This window comes from Mus caroli, unplaced genomic scaffold (assembly GCF_978045245.1).
Source record: "Mus caroli unplaced genomic scaffold, Mus_caroli_1 scaffold_20, whole genome shotgun sequence".
NCBI lineage: Eukaryota > Metazoa > Chordata > Mammalia > Rodentia > Muridae > Mus > Mus caroli.
Window position 1 is genome coordinate 28624615 of NW_028227275.1, and position 19262 is coordinate 28643876.

Below are 19262 nucleotides of genomic sequence, written 5' to 3' on the forward strand. Positions count from 1 at the left end.
CCAACCATCCAATGTCTGGGATCTAACTCACTATCTTCTGGGCTCCTCCAAGGGCTTGGGTCACTTCTCCAGCCATGCCCTTTGTACACATGCGTCGTCCTCTAGACTCCAGATGCCTGTACTCCACTGCTGCTGCTCTTGGTGGTCATCTCATGGTACTGGGAACTCCAAAACACTGCATGACCCCTTCAGTCCTGGGCCATCAATTGCAACTGAGGCTGCACCTTCACCAATGGCCTTCCATGGCCGCTTACAGTGCTGAGCCTCAGCTGTTCTGCGTGACCTCTTCATGCCTTCAAAACCAGTACCACTTGGGTGACCCTTACACATTACCAAGTCCGCTGCAGCAGAAGTACAACCTTGGCTATCTCTGGAACACAGCCTCTTTGTGTTTTCAGAAAACACTTCCCAAAAGATGTCACCTCAACGATGCTGGTCTCTTCTTATTCACCGCTAATTTCTTAGCTCCAGCTAACCAGCATCAATTTGACGGGCACTTGCCACTGGTAATATTCTTTCATTAATGTCTGACATTAACACTTGGCAGGTTTGTTAGAATTATCAAAACAAAACAAACAAACAAACAAAACCAAAATTAAAAAAAACCAAAACCAAACCCAACAATGCCCATGTATACATGTGTGCATGTTTAATGCCTATGTGCACATGTGTACATGTTTAATGCCTATGTACACGTGTGTGCATGTTTGAGACTGAGCATGTGTGTGCAGCAGATTGATGGCTTGGAGTGAAAATTTTCTCTGAGAACCCCAGGCGTGTTGAATTGTTTATAACTGCCTTGTTTCCTTTTTCCTATGTTGATAAAACTTCCTTTCCTGTGTTTGAGCAGAAGGTGTCAAATGTTTCCTGCTGTTTATATAATTGAACTGAAGTTCCTAATAATTTTATATAAGAGAGAGGTGGATTTTGTCTTTTCAAACTTATAACAGGACATAAATTGTATTTTTTTTTAATTTATTTTTTTTATTTTTTTTTTTTTTGCCCCACATGCCCAGTAAACACCCAGGTTACTCTGTGGACATTTGCCTGGAACTCACTGTGTAAGACTCCTAAGTTCTGTCTGTAGGAGCATTTCCTGTGCTCGGTGAACTGGCTCAGGTGACTGTTGCTGGGAAACCCTACTCGACTGTTGATAGGCAGTGAGAATAGGTTAGCACTGCATGAAGATCTCTGGGCAGCATTTAAGAAGGCTTTGACTCCTTTTTAAAGCTCAATTTCTCTGCCACAAAAATGGTTTAACTCTAGCACAACTCTGGTGGGTTCCTTGGTTCAAAGATTAGGTTCACATTGCTAAAGCTGACACTGCCCACTCCCTTCTTATCCCATAAGCTTCCTGTCTCTGTTGCCTGGGACTACCTTAGCCATCTCTGGGAGCCCATGGAAGATGATGGATGGATAGGGAAGGCAGCTTCCCTGGATGGAGCTGGGGGTTTAATTGTTGGTGATTTGAGTACTAACACTGCTTATAAAAACAAGTAAGTTGAACTAAAGGATTATCCCTAGTAAAACCACATTTTATGGGTCTTCTTTGACCAGCCCTTAAGAAGTGTTAGCATCAGGTCTTTGATGTGGAGTGGGTACCCTAAGGCATATTTATGTTTTCCTTAGCTTTGTGGTCTCTTTCTTCCAGATGTGGTCAGAATGGATCTCTGGGGGGTAGTCTTGAATGACTTCCAGACCAGTGAGATGCAGTATTAGGTCTGAGGCCTTTGAAATCCACACCACTGACACCAAACAGAACCCAGCTCCTCTTTAACCAGGAAAAGATGTCAGGTGTCATTCTGCATCCATGTGTGACTTCTTCCAAGCTGTTTACCTCTGGGGTATTGGAGGCATGACAGTTAAGCAGCTAGGGTAACTTGATCACCTTTCACGATGGTGATGGAGTCAGATGCCACAGGTAGGGGTGGATGTTTATGTGGTGCCTCTAAGTATAATATCCCTAAAATTCAAAACCTGATTAAAAAAAATAATCAAGTAATGAGAGTCAACCGAATATTAATACATAATTAATTGCCAGCCATACTCTGAAATCCTAGAGTCCTGAAGCATAGAGGCAGGAAAGTGTCTTGCTTACAGCTGGAACTTAGATGGATGAACCTTGGATGCTGTGTGATAGCTTAACTTCTCTGTGTCTCTGTTTGGTCCTTCACTTTTAAGGTGAGAGGAAGTGTCCAGGGTACCTGTTAGGGTGACTGTGTGAGAAATAGAGATTGGAATGGCATCTGATGCTTGCTGTTTATATCAGTTGCTGGTGGAACTGATATAATGTCCCTTCTCTTTCTGTTTTGAACGATTTCTACTGACCTCCTGTCAAGACCCCACACTTGGTAGGCAATGCTCCTGGAGTATCTTTGGGAGTTGGAGATAGAAGATCAAGCCCCAGGGAAGGTAGCCTCAGTGCCTGCCTGATAGAAAAGATTTGGGTTCCTTAAGTTCCCGTGAATTCACTTCCTGCTCCATCCACCCTGGGAAGGGTGCTTCATTGTGCTGTTGGCTGTTGCTTTGCTCTTCTGGAATTCATGTTCTTTTGCTAGTTCAGATTTCTAGATCAGAGTCGAGTTTCTACAACAAATGTGCCCAGTTTTATGTATAGCTTCAAATAAAGCATATTTTCTCCTTAGGAACATTGTACTAAAATTTTTTTGTAATCATGGTATTCTTTTTTGCCACAGTAAAATGGCCGTTCCCCTCGCCCCTCCCCCCATGTAGATAATCACCATCATTTAAAAATTAAGAGGAGTAGGTCATTGTTCTTGCTTTCGAGTAACAACTCTTCATTTAAAATTAAAAAGAAAATGTTGAAGAATTATTTTTCTACACTTGCAAATGACAACTACTGATTCTGTGATTTAAATCAGATCTAACAAAAGGTCAGCTCTGCCTTCTTGAAAGTCATCATTCATTGGCTCTTTCATGCTTCTTCTTGCAGATGTCTAAAGCATTTTTAATAATTAACTTCAAACCCATTGGCAAAGAACAGTACCCTCGAGTGAATATTCAACTGGAAAATGCCTCTCAGTTGTACCCAGTAGTGTTTGAACTGTGTTTGTATTTGAACGCTCGAGCAAAGTCAACAACCCTGCAAGGCATATTACTTCGCTTTTTAATATTAACTTTGCTTAGATTTGACGCCCAGCTAGCAGGAGGCGGGACGGCAGAACACACTTAGAGCACAGTCGCCACTGGAAGACTGGTGACACTGAGGACACTGGGGACACTGGGGACACTGGGGACACTTGTCTTCATGCTCTTGTCTCAGTTCTCAGATGCATTGACCCTCACCCCAGAATACGAGCGTTCCCCGTGGTTGATTTGACCATGATGCTGGTGGGTCCCGTGTTGATTGCTGAGCAAACAGGAAGGTAAATTCTCATCTCTCTATTTCCTTACTTTTTTCTCTTTCAATATTCTCAAAACCTTTAAGTTTCTTTGGGAATTTCTGGAAGGAATTACTGAATAGAAAAACACCATTTGGGCTTCATTTCAGGTGAACTTCACAGCTGTGACAATGTCTATGTGTTCCTTTGTGGTCGCTCTGATCACACCTGTGAAGGCTGTATCCTGGGCCCTGCATTCCTGAGGACACGTGAACGCCTTACCTGGAATCCACATAACCTGGCGTGTTGGTCCCCTCTTTTTTCCTGTCTTTAATGAGACTTTGCTGACTGCCTTTAATGAAGTACAGCTCTTAAGCCTGCCTGTCCCCTTCCTGTTTCCTCCCTGGCCCAGGCCTAATGCCTGACTAACACCACTGTGGAGTGCTTCTGTGCTGTGTGCCTGTTCGCTGCTTTGTTTTCTGGCCTGGAGCAGTGCCTGTTACCTAGTAGAAACTCTGGAAATACTTTGGCTGAATGAATCCAGTGAATGAGTAAGTGAAACTTACTCAGGGAGTTTGGTATGTGGGAGAGGGTGATTCTGGTGACCGTGAAATCATTAGGAGGCCATTGTCACCGGCCCCTGGGATTTAATGAAAACCCACACCAAGGGCTTGGAGAATCAAGGTCACTGTGCTAATGTCTGGCAGTGAAGGAGAGAGCGAAAGGGAACGATCTGGAACAATCTAGCTTGGCAATAAGAGATATTCTTTCGCTGCAACTAAGTTAAGAAATTGTGGGAAACGCTTCAGCATTTTAGAAAGCAAGTTGTGTGTATTAATAGGAAAAGAAATCAATTTATTTCTGAATGTGTGTTGGTCTGCAGGATGTTTTTTCAGAGCTCTAGCTTCCCTCCCCCACTAAATTGCTGATTTTACTTTGAGGTCAAATTTCCTAAAGTGTTTTAAAAGCTAGCCAGGAAGGCAGGCTTTGGCCTCTAGGGAATGTATATCTTTAGATGGCGACATTTTTCTGTATCTGGGAATCAAATTGGGATTACTGAAGATCTGAATACTTAATTAGCTTTTTAGGATCTTCAGTCACTAGCAGAATTAGTGTTTTAAATATGAAATTCATTGTTCTTCCACTTGTCAAATGCTTCTCGTGTACAGAAGGGTAGGCTTGGAGCAGAGGCTGTGACTGCATCCTGTGCTCTTCCGGCTCACTGGACCCCTGGAGGACCCGGCATTGGCATCTTCTCAGGAAGTTGGATAGTAAGCATCTTGTTTGTGAGCCAGGCTCTGTTGCCTTTCTTTTAAGATCTTGAACCTGGGGAGATGGTGGACTGCATTAGACTCTGAGCATTTCGAGTGTGCTTTAGGAGTAGGTAGACCATGACTCACTCACTGAATTTTAAGTTAGTAACTTGGATGATTCTCAGCAAATATCTAGAGGCATTGCAATTAAAAACTCAAGAGTTGATGTCTGTGAGGTTCCTGCTGATTTGAGCTCTTTCCTTGCCTTGGAAGCATTGATTTTTGTCCTGTTGCTTCTTACCTGCTATATGGAAGGCTGGGCATTTTAGGAAGGAAAGATGTTGGTGGTGTGCCCTTTGTGGCTCCATTTTGTAAGATTGTTTTCTTTTTCTATTTAGCTAGAGATATCCAAGACTGTTGTCTGCATTAACATTCTGTGCTCTAACTCTACATTTAGTGAGAAGAAGATGTGAACATACTGACGTGGATGGGTCTCTCTCTCTCTCTCTCTCTCTGTGTGTGTGTGTGTGTGTGTGTGTGTGTGTGTGCACGCACAGCTCTTTGGCTTTGCATCTTCCCAGCTACAGGGTGGTTGGCTCCACTAGCATTTGGATATTTAACCTATACTTCAATCATAACAATAAAAAGATTCTCAGCAACCATTACCACTAAGGTTTTCATTAGCCTGGGCTTCTTTTTCTGAACTGTGAGTCTCTATTAGGATTTTGGTGTGTCTCACCATGGTCTCTATAGACCAGAAAAGCCTATTATGTGTATTTGCTGATGCTGGGCTATTTGAATCTACATCTATTTGTCCCTGGCAAGGGAATGCTATTACTGCTCTGTTTTTTTGTTTTTGTTTTTTAAATGTAGCTAGCATCGAGGCTTATTTGTTTTCTTTATCAGATCCTTTAATTGGGTTTGTTTCTGCTGGTAGCTGGTATTGGTGCCTAAGGCAATATAGCTGGGGACTAGTGTCTCTCTGTCTGTCTGCCTGTCTGTCTGTTACTTTTGTAGGCACTCAATTTGACATACTAGGCAAACACTTGCTCAGTCAGTCATTGAGTTACATCTCCAGCCTTGTGTTGTTGTTAAGTCAGTTTTCCTGGGGAGTACAGGCTTGTGTTAAATTCTTTATTCTCCACCTTCTATCTCTCAAATCCTGGCATTACCAGCAGGAGCTACCACACCCTGCAAAAAGTTCCTCCGGAAGGAAGCAAGTTTGATGTCTGTCCAGATGTATGGTCATAAGGTGAGCTGATGTTTGTCCTAAGGTGTGATGCAGTCTACCTTCTGAATCTTCAGTGTAAGCTGTGATATCAGATGTGGCAGCAGGTGGCGCTTGGGGGTGGTGGCAACTGGTGACTGTTGCAACTGGCCTCACTGTGCTCCTGCTTCACTGAGCTTTACCGAATGGTTTGATTTCGCTGCTGTGAGCACAGCTGACAGGTAATACAAAGGCTTCCAGGTGGAGCTTCAGTAGCTCACAGTTAGATGGAATTCAGTGGTGTTTTGCCTTCGTCTGTCCAGATGACCATGAATACATGAGACCTGCTACAAGAACAGGAACTGTAAGTCTTTTAGTGAGTGCCATGAAGGTAACACAGCAGTGAGCTCATGCCTTAGAACCATTGACTCTCATCATTGATCCAGACATCAAAAGCAATGATCCAGAGGCATAACGTGGAGCTTCTCCATCTGCCTTTCTCTGTTGAGGTCATTTCAGTGTCCAGCAAGCTAAATATTTGTAGTTTGTGAAACGGAAGATCAAAGAGGCGTAGCTTGAGGGGAAAGTAGCTCCAGCTTCCCGAGTAGGAGTGATCATGAAATAATTATTTCCATGTGTTGAATTTTCACTCGTTGGCTACGGATTCTCATTTCAAATACATGGGAGGAACTATATCTCCATGTTTAATTTCATAGAGCAAGTATATAAACATCACTAAACTTGGTTCTGTCTTCCAGATAAGAGTCCTGAGTCATACAAAGGACAAACAGCTTGACCAAGGCCATGTGGTTAACCAGTCAATGACTCTTAAATCTTGCTGGCTCAGTCCAGTTCCAGGGCATTTCGTCATCAGTTAGAATACTCTTTTAAGTAGATTGTGAAACCTCAGCAAGCAAGGTTAATGGGGACTTTATTGAGGACAAGGGAAATTGACTTCATTGAAGAATATTTAATGAGGGCTTCTGTGCGTTCCAGCTGTGTGTGTTTTACTTTCTGTCAAATGCTTCTAGTATGTGGCTAGCATAGATCAACTGAGTGTGGCCATTGCTGACTTGCAGGCCATTAGATTTTACAAGCTGTGAAACACAAGGGTTCTTGAATAGGAGAAGCTATTCAACATTTGCCCCCAGTGGCAGTTGTTATAGAGTTGAGTTAGGACTCCAAACACAAAACGGAAATCAGTATTGATACCAAGTGTAAGTCATGTGGCCATGTGGATGCTGCAACAAATTATCATGAACTCAGCGGCTTAAGCATCAGGAGTTTGCTTTTTGACAGTTCTGAGGGCCTGAAGTCTATCTAGTACTGGCTTTAATGGTCTGAAGTGAAGGTGTGGGTAGGGCTACCCCTCCCTCTCTGCAGGGTCTAGGAGAATCTGCTCTTTTCTCTTGTAGCTTGTGGTGGCTCCAGAATCCCTTTTCTTGGGCTGACTTATTTGTCTCTGGGAGATCAGTTGCCTTTCTCCCCAACACCCCATGTATTTGGTATCAGACTGGTTCCTACATGTTGAGGACATTTTTGACTGTATATTGGGACAAACCAGGCCTCTCCAATGCAATATCTTTAGCCCAATTGCATTTGTAAAAGCCCCTCTCCCCAACCCCTTGGCTTGCTGCCCTCCCTTTTTACTTTGTAAAGAAACACGCATAGGTTTTAGGGGTTACGATGTAAATTCCATTCAAGAGGCCAATGATAGGCCTGCCACATGACAACAGGATTAAGACCTTTCATCTGTCCTGTACGAGTATGCACCTCATTTCAAAAAATATTGCTAACTGCTTTTACAGTTCACAGAGGGTAAAAATGTGTATATTCCATGGCCAAACAAATCTGAGGATTATTGGGTAGGATGTCTGTCTTTGAGGACATTCACAATGCAGTGAATTCCTGCTATAAAGAAAGTAGCTTAACTTTGTTGAGTCTATAATTCCTCGGACTTGGATTACAGAGTACTTCTTTTGGAAGGGCACACCTGTTCATAGTTGGTAGAGTGCCTGAGAATGGAAGGAAGCTCTGATCGAATTTTTATTCCCATTATTATTTCTAAAGCATGAAGTATATGTTAACCAATTATGTTGCTTTATGACTTAAAAACCAATACAAATATGTAGAGTTAAATGACCATTCACCCAACCATCCATCCATCCATCCATCCTTTGGTTATTAATATAGTCTTACTTGGTAGCTTAAACTGTCCTGGAACTTATTCTCAAATTGGTCTCAAGCAGTTGGCCACCTCCAGGCCTTAGCCTCCTGAATTCGAGAAGTATAGATTGTGAAGTCTGCATCTTGCGATAAGTGAGTTTTGGTGTTGTGCTTGAGGAGTTTTAGGGGTTAAAAGCTATGAGTTATAAAGTGGGTGGAGTTGTTCTGACATGGAATGGTCTAGAGGACTCTCATAGAGAAGGATGGGGTGGGGGTAGGGTGCTTGCAGAGCTCCTAGTATCTGCCATCTTGACATCCACATAAGAAGTTTGCTAACTCTTCTATAAGTGATAGGAGCTGTTAAAGGCAGCTTGAATAGTAGGGAGGGAAAGAGTTTTGGACATAAAACTACTGTGCACACCTTTAATCCCAGCACTTGGGAGGCAGAAGTAGATGGATTTCTGAGTTCGAGGCCAGCCTGGTCTACAGAGTGAGTTCCAGGACAGCCAGGGCTACACAGAGAAACCCTGTCTCAAAAAAACAACAAAAAAACAAATAAAATAATAAACAAAACAGCAAACAAAAAAACCAAAATAATAATAATAATTAAAAAAAGAAACTACTGCAGTTGGAATATGGGGTGAGGCTGGATGGTAGCGTCAGACAGTTTTAATATAAGCTTTAACTTTCTAATGATAATACTGTATGTTAACCACAACTAATATTGAGAAATGATTAATTTGAATCATTTTATTCAGCTTTCCTGCTTTTTATATAACGCTCCATCTCTGCATGCTAACATCCTGCATGCCACTGTAATATCCAAAATGAATTCAAGACCACCCAGTACCTTCCCCCTTCTAAAAGGACTTTCCAAACTGTACTAGCAGGCAAAGTGCAGAGCCAGATAAGGAAGCTGGCTGACTAAACAAATGTAAAAACATAGTTGTAGTGGTCAAAATGACTAAGCTTGCAACTGCCAAAATAATATTAGCTGTTCTCAGAGAAATAACCATAACAAGATAGCAGCTCCCAGAAAAATCCTCCTACCCCGCCCTACACTAAATTCTGAGGAAGACTGCAGATGGCCCTGACCTTGCTAGAATTCTCTGTGATGTTAATAGCTAAAAGTTGACCAAATCATAGTAACCCACCATGGGGACAGGCAAAGTGAGTCACTAGGTCAAAGGGTTACTTAGTCACTATACAAACCAACCAATGCCTGAAAGGGTTACTTGCTACACCAATGAAAACCCTGTTGCTCAAATCTGTCCCTTACAAAGGTATAAAAAGTGTTCTATCTTTGTTTTGGGTCTCTCCTCTGGCCTGCTTGCTGAGAGGGGAGTCCCCAACATGTTGGATCAATAAAATCCTCAGGCCTTTTACAGCGATGGCAGTCTCTGTGGTCCTTGTGATTAAGGGTCTTTTGACAAACTCCAACACCACATCCTATCTAGAGGCTTCTAGATTGTATTTCTCCTTTCTCTTTTTGGTGATGGCCTTGGCAGTGTTGAGGAGTACTGGTCAGATGTGTTTATACTGACCTACAATTAGGATTGGCCTCAGAATTTTCTGATTAGATTGTTTTTTGCAGGATCAGGGAAATGAGATATTCTTCTTGTTATACTTTTTGTTTGTTTGTTTTTGTTTTTCAAGGCCAGGTTTCTCTGTGTAGCCCTGACTGTCCTTGAACTTTCTCTGTCCACCAGGCTGGCCTTAAAGGCTCATTGTACTTTTTCAGGTGGAGAAAGCACCATGGTTTCTTTTCTCTCTGCTGGTGTTACCTGGGTTACCCCAGGAGGCTGAGACAGTGACGGCAAGCTTCTATGCTGTCACGTAGCACACACAGGACGAATTGTGCTCAGATGAAATATCTACCACTGGGCATGTCTGTGCAGAACTTTTTAGATTATTAAGTTACGGTAGCATGATCCACCCTATATGTGAGAGGCACCATTCCATGAGATTGGGGCCCAGGCTGAATAGAAAGGAGGAAGGAGCCAGGTAGTGTGGGGCACACCTTTTAATCCTAGCATTCTGGAGGCAAAGGCAAGCTGATCTCTGAGTTTGAGGCCAGCCTGGTCTACAGAGTGAATACCAGGATAGCCAGGGTTATACAAAGAAATGGTGCCTCAAAAGAACAAAAAAGGAGGAAGGAAGATATGAGAAGCTGTAGAGGCAGTGTGTGCACCTCATGCCCTTGCTTTGGGGCTTTGGGGCTGTCCCCGCCATGATGGGCCATGTCTGGAAACGGGCCAAGATATACTCTCCCTTACAGTTCTGTTTGCAGGGTGTTGTGTCACAGCAAGCACACGAGCAATTCATACATGTTGTATCGAAAAATTAACATTCTTAATGAAATTTCTTTATAGAAAAAGAGATACTGTCTCTAGTTGGCAGCCTCATAGCAAATTTTATTAGCTGTACTGGAATTCATTTATTCTTAGCTGGGGAGAGACTTGCAACTGGCTATGGAGTGAAGAGTTCTTTTCCCTTCCTAGGTTCCCCTTAATTTTTCTGCTTTGTTTTGTGTGTGTGTGTGTGTGTGTGTGTGTGTGTGTGTGTGTATTTAGGCTTTGTTTTAGTTATCGTAAACAGACACCATGACCAAGACAACTCTTATAAAGACAACATTTCTTTGGGGCTGGCTTACAGGTTCAGAGGTTCAGTCCATTATCACCAAGAAGGGAACATGGCAGTGTCCAGGCAGGCATGGTGCAGGAGGAGTTGAGAGTTTTCCATCTTCATGTGAAGGCAGCTAGCAGAATACTGGCTGCCAGGCAGTTAGGATGAGGTTCGTAAAGCTCACACCCACTGTGATGCAACTACTCCAACAAGGCCATACCTACTCCAACAGGGCCACACCTTCTGATCTTTCTCCCCAGCCTTTTTCCTGCTTCTGTGTAGATATGGTAGAGGTTTGGCTGGAGGGCAGCTTAGGGTAGGAATAGCAGTAAGGGATAAGGTTGGGGGTCCCACAGTGCTGACCTTCAGCACCAGACCAATACATTTTGAGTGTTTGGCTTATTTATGCAGGAGTGACCAACACTGATTGCTTTTACAGCTCACATAGAAGAGTTAGAGTCCACAGTTACTCCCAGGCTGAATGTAGAAACAGTGCAGTGCTCAGAGGACCGACGGAAGAGAAAAGACAGAAGAGGCCTTTATGTGCCCTGGACATGTGCATAGATTAGATTCTTTCCCAGACCAAGAGAGGAACTAGTAACTAAGCCATCGGTTTGCTAATAATCTGAACAAAAAAGTAGAAAGTCACATAATCCAAATAAATGGAGTCTAAATTCTTCATGTCACTGTTTTACTTATTTTCATTTATCTATTTATTTGTGTCATGTCACAGTGCCTGCGGCAGTCAGAAGATAACTTGTGGCTCTCTCCTACATGTACAGTTAAGAATGACCTTGAACTCCTGATATCCCTACTTACCAAACCTTCTGAATCGAATTACATTTTAATAGTTGCCTTCTGTTAAGTTCAAAATTACCTTTGTTGTTGACCTTTTAAAGTCATCCGTGTTTTTTTAGTGTCTAACAAGTGTGGTACCTCAGCGGTCCAGAGAACAGAGGGGGACGATCACTGAGCCCTGGTTGTTTAGTGAGCAAGCACGATTGCCTCTTTCTCATTGGCTGCTGGCATTTGTATCTCACAGGTCTGTGATGTGTAACTGAGGATATGTGTCAGTGAGCTTTCAGCTATCTGTAAAACTGCAAGCATAGATGCTGTGCTGCTCTGCCCCAAACATTATTCTTTTATTACTAGAACAAGTAATTGGACCAAGCCATTGATTCTGGTGTAGGTTGTCCTTTGACTATGGGAGTTCTGCCAGTCTCAGGTGCTGTGCCTCCTGCACTTGGGCCCACAGAGATAGAACAGCTTTCCTGTGTCATATTCTTTAGCAGCTCTCTCCTAGTGAGGAAGAATTAATTTAGTCCAGTGATGTGGCCGTGTTTGTGTGCTAGCCAAACTCTGGCGACCAAGAATATCTACTGGGCTCCTTTCTGAAAAAGCTGTGCTCGTTTGGAATATAAACCTTTCATTTACTTGAGAGAAAGTCCAAATAATCTTGTAATGGGTAAACTGAGGGTAAAGTCACCTGCTTTGTGAAGTTCAGGGTGAGCATGGGGTTGGAAGAGCAGTGCCCTGTATTCTGAGCAGGAGGGACTCTTGTTAAATTTGCTTTTCAAACTCCCATCTCTGAGGCTTTATGACAGCAGCTGTGTGCCTTGTTATGTTGCTGTGGGTGGAGTTTATTCAGCAGGAAAAGCTTTAGGAGCAGAAGAACACACAGAGAAGGCATCTGGGCTCCTCCCATGTGGCCTCCACAGCCAGGACTGCCAACCTGGGGACTGCCTGGCACCTCTTTTTGATTCTCCTGCCTGTGGAAGCCTGACAGGAGAAGACATGAGTAAAGTTTTTGTAGGAGGTCACTTGCCTGTGATCTGGTAACTTTGGGACTCTAATGAATACCATTTTGAATGTGCCAGGGCATAGGCACCATGCCAGTCCCTGTGATATTATAAAGCCCTCCTTGGTGCTGAAGGGCAGTGCCATCTCCATATGTGTGCCAGTGATGTAGCTGCCTTACCATCTTCAACTCTGTCTGCCAATAACAAGCTTGATTTTTATATTCAGATTTTGGTTCCCACTACTTTGCTAAAAGCGTGTACCATTGGTCTTTAGTTTTTTCAAAATAGGATTGTGGCATATCTCAAGAGGGAGATTTGACTTCTTTCCCACTTCTTTCTCCCCCTCTCCTTGATCAGTTCATGATATGCAAGACTAGATTTTTCTAGTACACAGAAAAAGCTTCCTATTTATTTTGCTTCTTGACGCTGTGCCTGCGCCCCTAGCACAGAATCTTGGGTCCTAAGCCAGGAAAACCTAGTGGCGCTCAAGAACAGAACCTCTCCTGAGTAGAAGGGGCTGCCAGGAGCTCATGGCTTGTTTCTAGGAGATTGAATATTACCTGGAGGGAAAACTCGGGTGACTGGACCTGTCATTTGAGTCTAATCCTACTTCTGATGGCTCTGCCCCTGGCTCTCTTATTTGAATTGGATACAAGTGACTTCCTCTTCTTGAATGTCTCCTAGAGCAGGTTGCTCATCCAAGGGTCAGCATCTTTATTTTCCAGGCTCTTTTCTGCATCCTCCATATCACCTTCAAGTGTGACAACTTGGAGCAGATGCCTGTGAACTTTGGAGATGCCTGTGAACTTTAGTATAACTTCTCTATGACCAGACACCACAGTTAGCCGAGTAAGGCATTTGCTGTGCACATCGTCAGGGGACCTGTTTGCAGTGGTTCAAGGTCAGTGTAGATCCTGAGCTCTGGATATCTTCCCTTAGGATTTAAAGGTACAGCAAATATTGTCTTCAACAAGTGATGGCATGATATGCCATGCATCATATTTTATCAGGCAAGTCACTGTGATATTCTTGAAAATATAGTTTTCAGTAGCTAGGTGTGGTGGAGCATGCCTATAATCCTAAATTCCCACTACAGGATGGCAGGATGGTCCCAGATGTGAGATCTTCTGGAGCTAGACCCTGTCTCATAACAACTACAACAACAAACAACACAAACAACAAGTACCAAACAACACCACTCCCTCCAAAAAGACCCCTCCCAAAATGTCAATAGTGGGAGTTTTACTGTTTGTTGATTTATATTGCTATGAGATTAAAAATAAAGTTGGAAAAAGTACCAACATTTAGAAAATGAGAAATTTCCATGGTATCTGTTGAATTCGGTTGATCTCTTGTGCGTAGCATCACTAGTATAAAATTTGAATAAAAGAAAATAAAGACCTTGTATTTTCATCTTTTTCTGTGACTGAAACATGATTTTTTTCAATTCAGTTCTTTCCTAAATCCTGCGTTCTCGGTTTGTTCACTTTCCCCCATATGTCCTAGCTCTTCCGTGAGAGCCCCTTCCTTGCTTGGCTCTCACCCCCTCATCTCCTTTACCCTCACTTGAAGCAAGTCCTTAGTGATTCTACCTCCTCAAAGCATCTTACACTAACCAGTTCCTGTTAAACCTGCCACTCCCAGGTCTTGCTGCCTGGGTGGCACCAGTCAGATTTCCCTATCCCACAACCTCAACCGAAAACAAACCTCCTTCAGTGCATAACTTCCCAATATGTTTGGAGTGGAAACTTAAGAGTTCTTTGGAAAGTTAGTTGTGTTGAATGGTGTTTTGCTGGGGCAAACACGTGAAGGAGTGTTTTCCCAAAGTGGACCCAGGTGAAAGGTAAGGTAGACTGGCGAGGGAACATTTCTCTGAGGTAGATGCAGATAAAGGATGCTCTGCTAAAGCAAGCACATGAAAGGACACATGATGAAGGATTCTTTGCTAAAGACACACTTGTATTGGTCTGCCTTACGTGCATGGTTGCACTCCATTTGTTGGGACTCCATAGAGAGAAACTTGCCATAGAACTTCTGGTGGTGTGCCTCAGATTCTTGCTGCTTTCACGGACTTCGGCTGATTGGCAGAGGGATGTCAGCTGAGACAGATACATGTGCTAAGGCAAGACCCATAGAGAACATGTGATGTTTAGAGGGCTCTAAACTGGACTCGACAAATAGTGATGGAGACAGAGCTTGGCTTGCTTATAGAGCTAGCTGTGCAATGCTTGTGGGGCTCCAGTCTTCTCTGATCTTCAATTCCCTGAGAGAGGCACAGTCGAGAACTTCTCCTGGTGTCCTGTTGGGTCCCTCCTGCTGACTCCATCTCTGCTAGGTAGTTCCACCACTGCTGGTTCTTGTTTGCTGTCCCCGTTCTCTTGAGCTGGACTGCCAGTGTATTTGTGAAGTTTTGCGAGTGGGTTGACCTGCTGCTGTTGTTTCCTGTGAACTGAACTGCTGATTTCCTGACAATGCAGATGGGATTTGTACCAAAGAACCTTTCTAAACAGGTCCACTTCCCTGTATCCTTTCTTTTCCACTACCCCTGGTGGGTGGTGGGCTAGAAGGGAGGTTAAACTGTTTAAGAATCATTATTAAAAATAGAGGTTGAAAAATTAAAGTTACACATGTTAGGTGAAATAATAGTTTCCTAGCCTCGAAATCTCATGTAATTTGTTGGTTACCCACACATGCCATGGTCCTCCTCTGTTCCCCTTTCCATCGCTTAGATTCAGCTATGGTGACTCGATTCCAGTTCCGTTGGAATAACCTTCACACTTCCCCTTTCCTGTCTCTATTTGCTTAGAAATAGTTGTTCTTCAATTTCTCCATTACGTCTCATGTCTAAGGTCTTAGGTCAGAAACCACCCTAGTATTGCCTCTCACTCACCCTCTGGTAGCCTACTCTGTTGGTATATAGAATAGAATCTCTGGCATGAAGTAGTTCTTGAGTGAAGAATCGAAAGCAATGATATTTATGAATATTTTAAGTGCTGCTTAAAAACTCTGAGAAAAGGACTGTCCATTGTGTGTGGCCAAAATGCCATGGCTAATATACCACACTGCCTTCCTGACCTTTCTTAGAGTTGTTCTTGCAAAGGTGTTTCTGGCCCACTGGATTATCTAAATAGGCATGTGGTATGGAATATACCCGCTCTTTCTGTTTTTAGCAGATGAAGACATAGCATTCCTTTATCTGGATGTTTAGGAATTTAGGCTCTTATAATACTTTTTACTTTTTCTTTAATATTTATTTTCTTATTCTTCGTTCTGCGTGTGCATGTGTCTTTGTGCATGAGAGTGAGTTCCGGTTCTCACGGAGGCCAGAAGAGGCTGTCACATCCCCCTGACCTGGAGATGAAGCTGATGACAAGTCACCCAACCTGGGTGTTGGGAACTGAAACTGGGTCCTCTGAAGAGCAGAAAGCACTAGCACTCATAACCACCTAGATATTTTCAACACCCCACCTCCCCCGTATTGATTTATATCAACTTCTTATTCTTTGGATTTTATGCCAGATCATAAAGGTCAGATGACTTAACATAAGATAAAGATGACATGTATTCATGAGGATAAAGAAATACAGGGAAAAAAGTAAAACCCTAATATAGGGTTGTATGATTACATTCAACATGCTTTGACATGAGTACGTTTCTCATCAGCCTAAAGTTTAAAATTTAAACATATAGGTCACTATAAGTTTTAATAAATACTTTATATTTGAGCATACATCGGGCTCTAGTTTTCTTTCAGTGTTTAGCTAACTTTTAAATCAACTTAAAAAAAGAGTGTATGTGTGTGTGTGTGTGTTGGGACCGCGTGTGTATGTGTACCATATACACATAGGAACCTGCAGGGATCCCCAGGAAGTGGAGTTCTAGGCAGTTGCTGAGCGCTTTTTCGGTGTCTTCTGCAAAAGCAACAAGTGCTCTTAATCTGTGAGCCATTTCTCCAGCCCCAGGTTTTTTTTACTTTACTGTTTTTATATTAAATTAATTTTAAAGATGATTTTTGTGATTTCCCATTGAATTAATTTTGCCAATGAGAAGTTGTCTTTTAAAAAATTTTTTTTATCAACTTGAAACAAGCTAGAGTCATCTTGAAAATAGGGAACCTTAATTGAGGAATTGCCTCTCTCATATTGGCCTTTGGGGATGTCCGGAGGGCATTTCCCCAATTAATGATTGATGTGGAAGGGCCTTGCCCACACTGAATAGTGCCAGCTTCTGGACCAGCTGTCCTGAGTTGCATAAGAATGTAATCTGAGCAAGCTACTGGGAGCAAGCCAGTGAGCAGCATTCTTCCCAGGAGTCAGTTTTTGTCTCTAGGTTCCTGCCTTGGCTTTAACTTAATGGACTACAACCTAGTCCTACAAAAATCTAGGATATGTAAGCCAAATAATCCCTTTCTTCATCAGAATGCTTTTGGTCATGGAGTTTTTTTTACAGCAATAGAAATCCTAACCAAGACACGAGTCCATCTCAAAGTGATAGAATATAAGTTGTTAAGAAGACATCGCCAGCTTTTAACTTAGTTGCATGTCATTCTGTACAGACACCAATCACTGATGTTAGAAACGTGGCAGAAGTTCAATTGCAGATTTCCTACTATTGTAAATAATTATTAAAAATCCCAGCAGTGTGGGCTTTATACCCACCCTTAACCATTTATATTCCTGGATGAAAGCACACACACAGCCTTAATATTTTTAAATAAGCCCTAGGCAGCACAATAGCTGGGCAACTGTCTGCCCACCATGTTGTTAGAATCTACCTTTCCATCGATAACTCCCAGCCATCACTCATCATTCTATGTTCCATCTGGGCTGCTCTTAGCTCCAATTGGCAAGCACACAGGACCACATTTTCTGTACTCCTACCCCTTGGCAGCCCTCTCTCCCTCTCTCTCTCCCTCCCTTTTTCTCCCCCTCCCTCTCTCCTTTTCTTCTGGTCATTCTTCTTCTATGGGCAACTTTTTCTTTCTCTCTTCTGTTGTTTCTTCTCTGACCCAAGCCCTTGGAAACTCAACTCTACTTATCTCTCTTCTGCCAAGCTATTGGCTGCAGGCATCTTTATTGACCAATCAGAATTAACTTGGTAGCAGGGTCCCAGGAGCTATGTATAAACTCCAGGTTTTGGGGGCCCCGCACTTAGCATTACAATAGACAGTTAAAGACAAAAACCTCAACACCCACCTCTACTGCTTACTGAGTCACACGTTCTGAGCTCCAGAAATTTGCCTTTTTCTTTAGCACTTTGCATTTTAAATAAGCTGCAGAAGCTAGCGCATCAGGGCCCCTATATGCAGTGAATCATTGCTGTTTTGAACAGGGTCTATTTGAGGAGGCTCATGGGTCTTTTACTCTCACCCACACGTAAGTTGTCATCTGAAGACTGCCCATCAGGAAAAAGTGCCAATATTGATTTTGTAAACCTTGAATACTGCTAGTGTCCTTTCCAAACCAAATACAGATGATCAACAAGGAAACCTTTCCTCAGACGGTTGAGTCCACTGGCCTTCAGAACAGTAGCCCTCTGAGAACTGACTCAGGTAGAAAGGAAGTGAGAATCTGATCTCTTCTTTCCAGCTGAGTGGAATTCTCTGGAAAGTCCTAGAAATAGGCTGGTGGATCCCTTTGCCTCCCCAGGGCCTTTATAGCTTTCCCTAGCTGCCCAGGGCACAAGGAGTGGACTTACTTTAAACAGGACAGGACCAGTTATAGCGTTCTTGGGATTACTGGTGTCACAGGTGAATTTCTGTTGAGTTCTAGGCCATCCTGGTCTAGATCATACTGTGTCAAGCCAACTAGAACTATAGAGTGAGATGCCGTTTCTATAGTAACAAAAAAGAAGCAATCCCAACACTAGCATTTTGTGTGTGTGAGCCCCAGTTTGGTGTTATAAGCTCATGAGATCACCTCAGAGAAGGCGGGAAAGGCAAGGTGTGGAGAAACCGATTCACAACAGGTTTGGTCTGGGACTGGACTCTGAAGAAGCTTACAGGGTTTATCTTCAATCCATGGTAGAGCTCACTCTTCTTTTCTTTTCTTTTCTTTTCTTTTCTTTTCTTTTCTTTTCTTTTCTTTTCTTTTCTTTTCTTTTCTTTTCTTTTCTTTCTTTCTTTCCTCTCTTTCTCTCTTTCTCTCTTTCTCTCTTTCTCTCTCTCTTTCTTTCTTTCTTTCCTCTCTTTCTTTCTTTCTTTCTTTCTTTCTTTCTTTCTTTCTTTCTTTCTTTCTTTCCTCTCTCTCTTTCTTTCTTTCTTTCTTTCTTTCCTTTCTTTCTTTCTTTCTTTCTTTCTTTCTTTCTTTCTTTCCTCTCTCTTTCTTTCTTTCTTTCTTTCTTTCTTTCTTTCTTTCTTTCCTCTTTCTTTCTTTCTTTCTTTCTTTCTTTCTTTCTTTCTTTCTTTCTTTCCTTTCTTTCTTTCTTTCTTTTTTTCTTTCTTTCTTTCTTTCTTTCTTCCTTTCTTTTTTGGTTTTTCAAGACAGTGTTTCTCTGTGTAGCCCTGGCTGTCCTGGAACTCACTCTGTAGACCAAGCTGGCCTCGAACTCAGAAATCCGCCTGCCTCTGCCTCCCAAGTGCTGGGATTAGAGGTGTGCGCCACCACCGCCCGGCTTCACTCTGCTTCTTCAGATTGCCTTTGTGGTACCCTCCTTACCATGCATGCCTGGATGTACACTGTTCTTGGCACATCCTTGGTACATCACATTAGGAACAGAGTCTAAATGGGATGGGCTGCCATGCCTACCTCGAGTGTCTGGACATCTGTAGTGGTCAGCACGCTCACAGAGTATATATTATCAGTGTAGAATGGTGTATGTTCCTCAGTCCCTGTGAGAGCCCTGACCAATGAATGGTTCCTCATCTAGAATC

At 42.8% G+C, this 19262-nt stretch overlaps 1 protein-coding gene across 11 annotated transcripts in view; it reads left to right on the plus strand.

Moving 5' to 3' along the window:
* The window catches only part of Sgms1 (sphingomyelin synthase 1), a 274571-nt gene that overhangs the window by 67674 nt on the left and 187635 nt on the right, over positions 1-19262 (plus strand). For 2 of the 11 annotated variants that reach the window (XM_021151330.3, XM_029472305.2), the window contains exon 1: positions 3157-3386. The exons of 6 other annotated variants lie outside the window; for them this stretch is intronic. The gene's annotated coding sequence lies outside the window, so the exon portion shown is untranslated. Of the gene's footprint in view, positions 1-3156; positions 3387-3511; positions 3647-5228; positions 5847-19262 lie in introns of those variants that run through there. 3 more of the 11 variants (XM_029472301.2, XM_029472302.2, XM_085834196.1) reach the window with 3 other exon arrangements.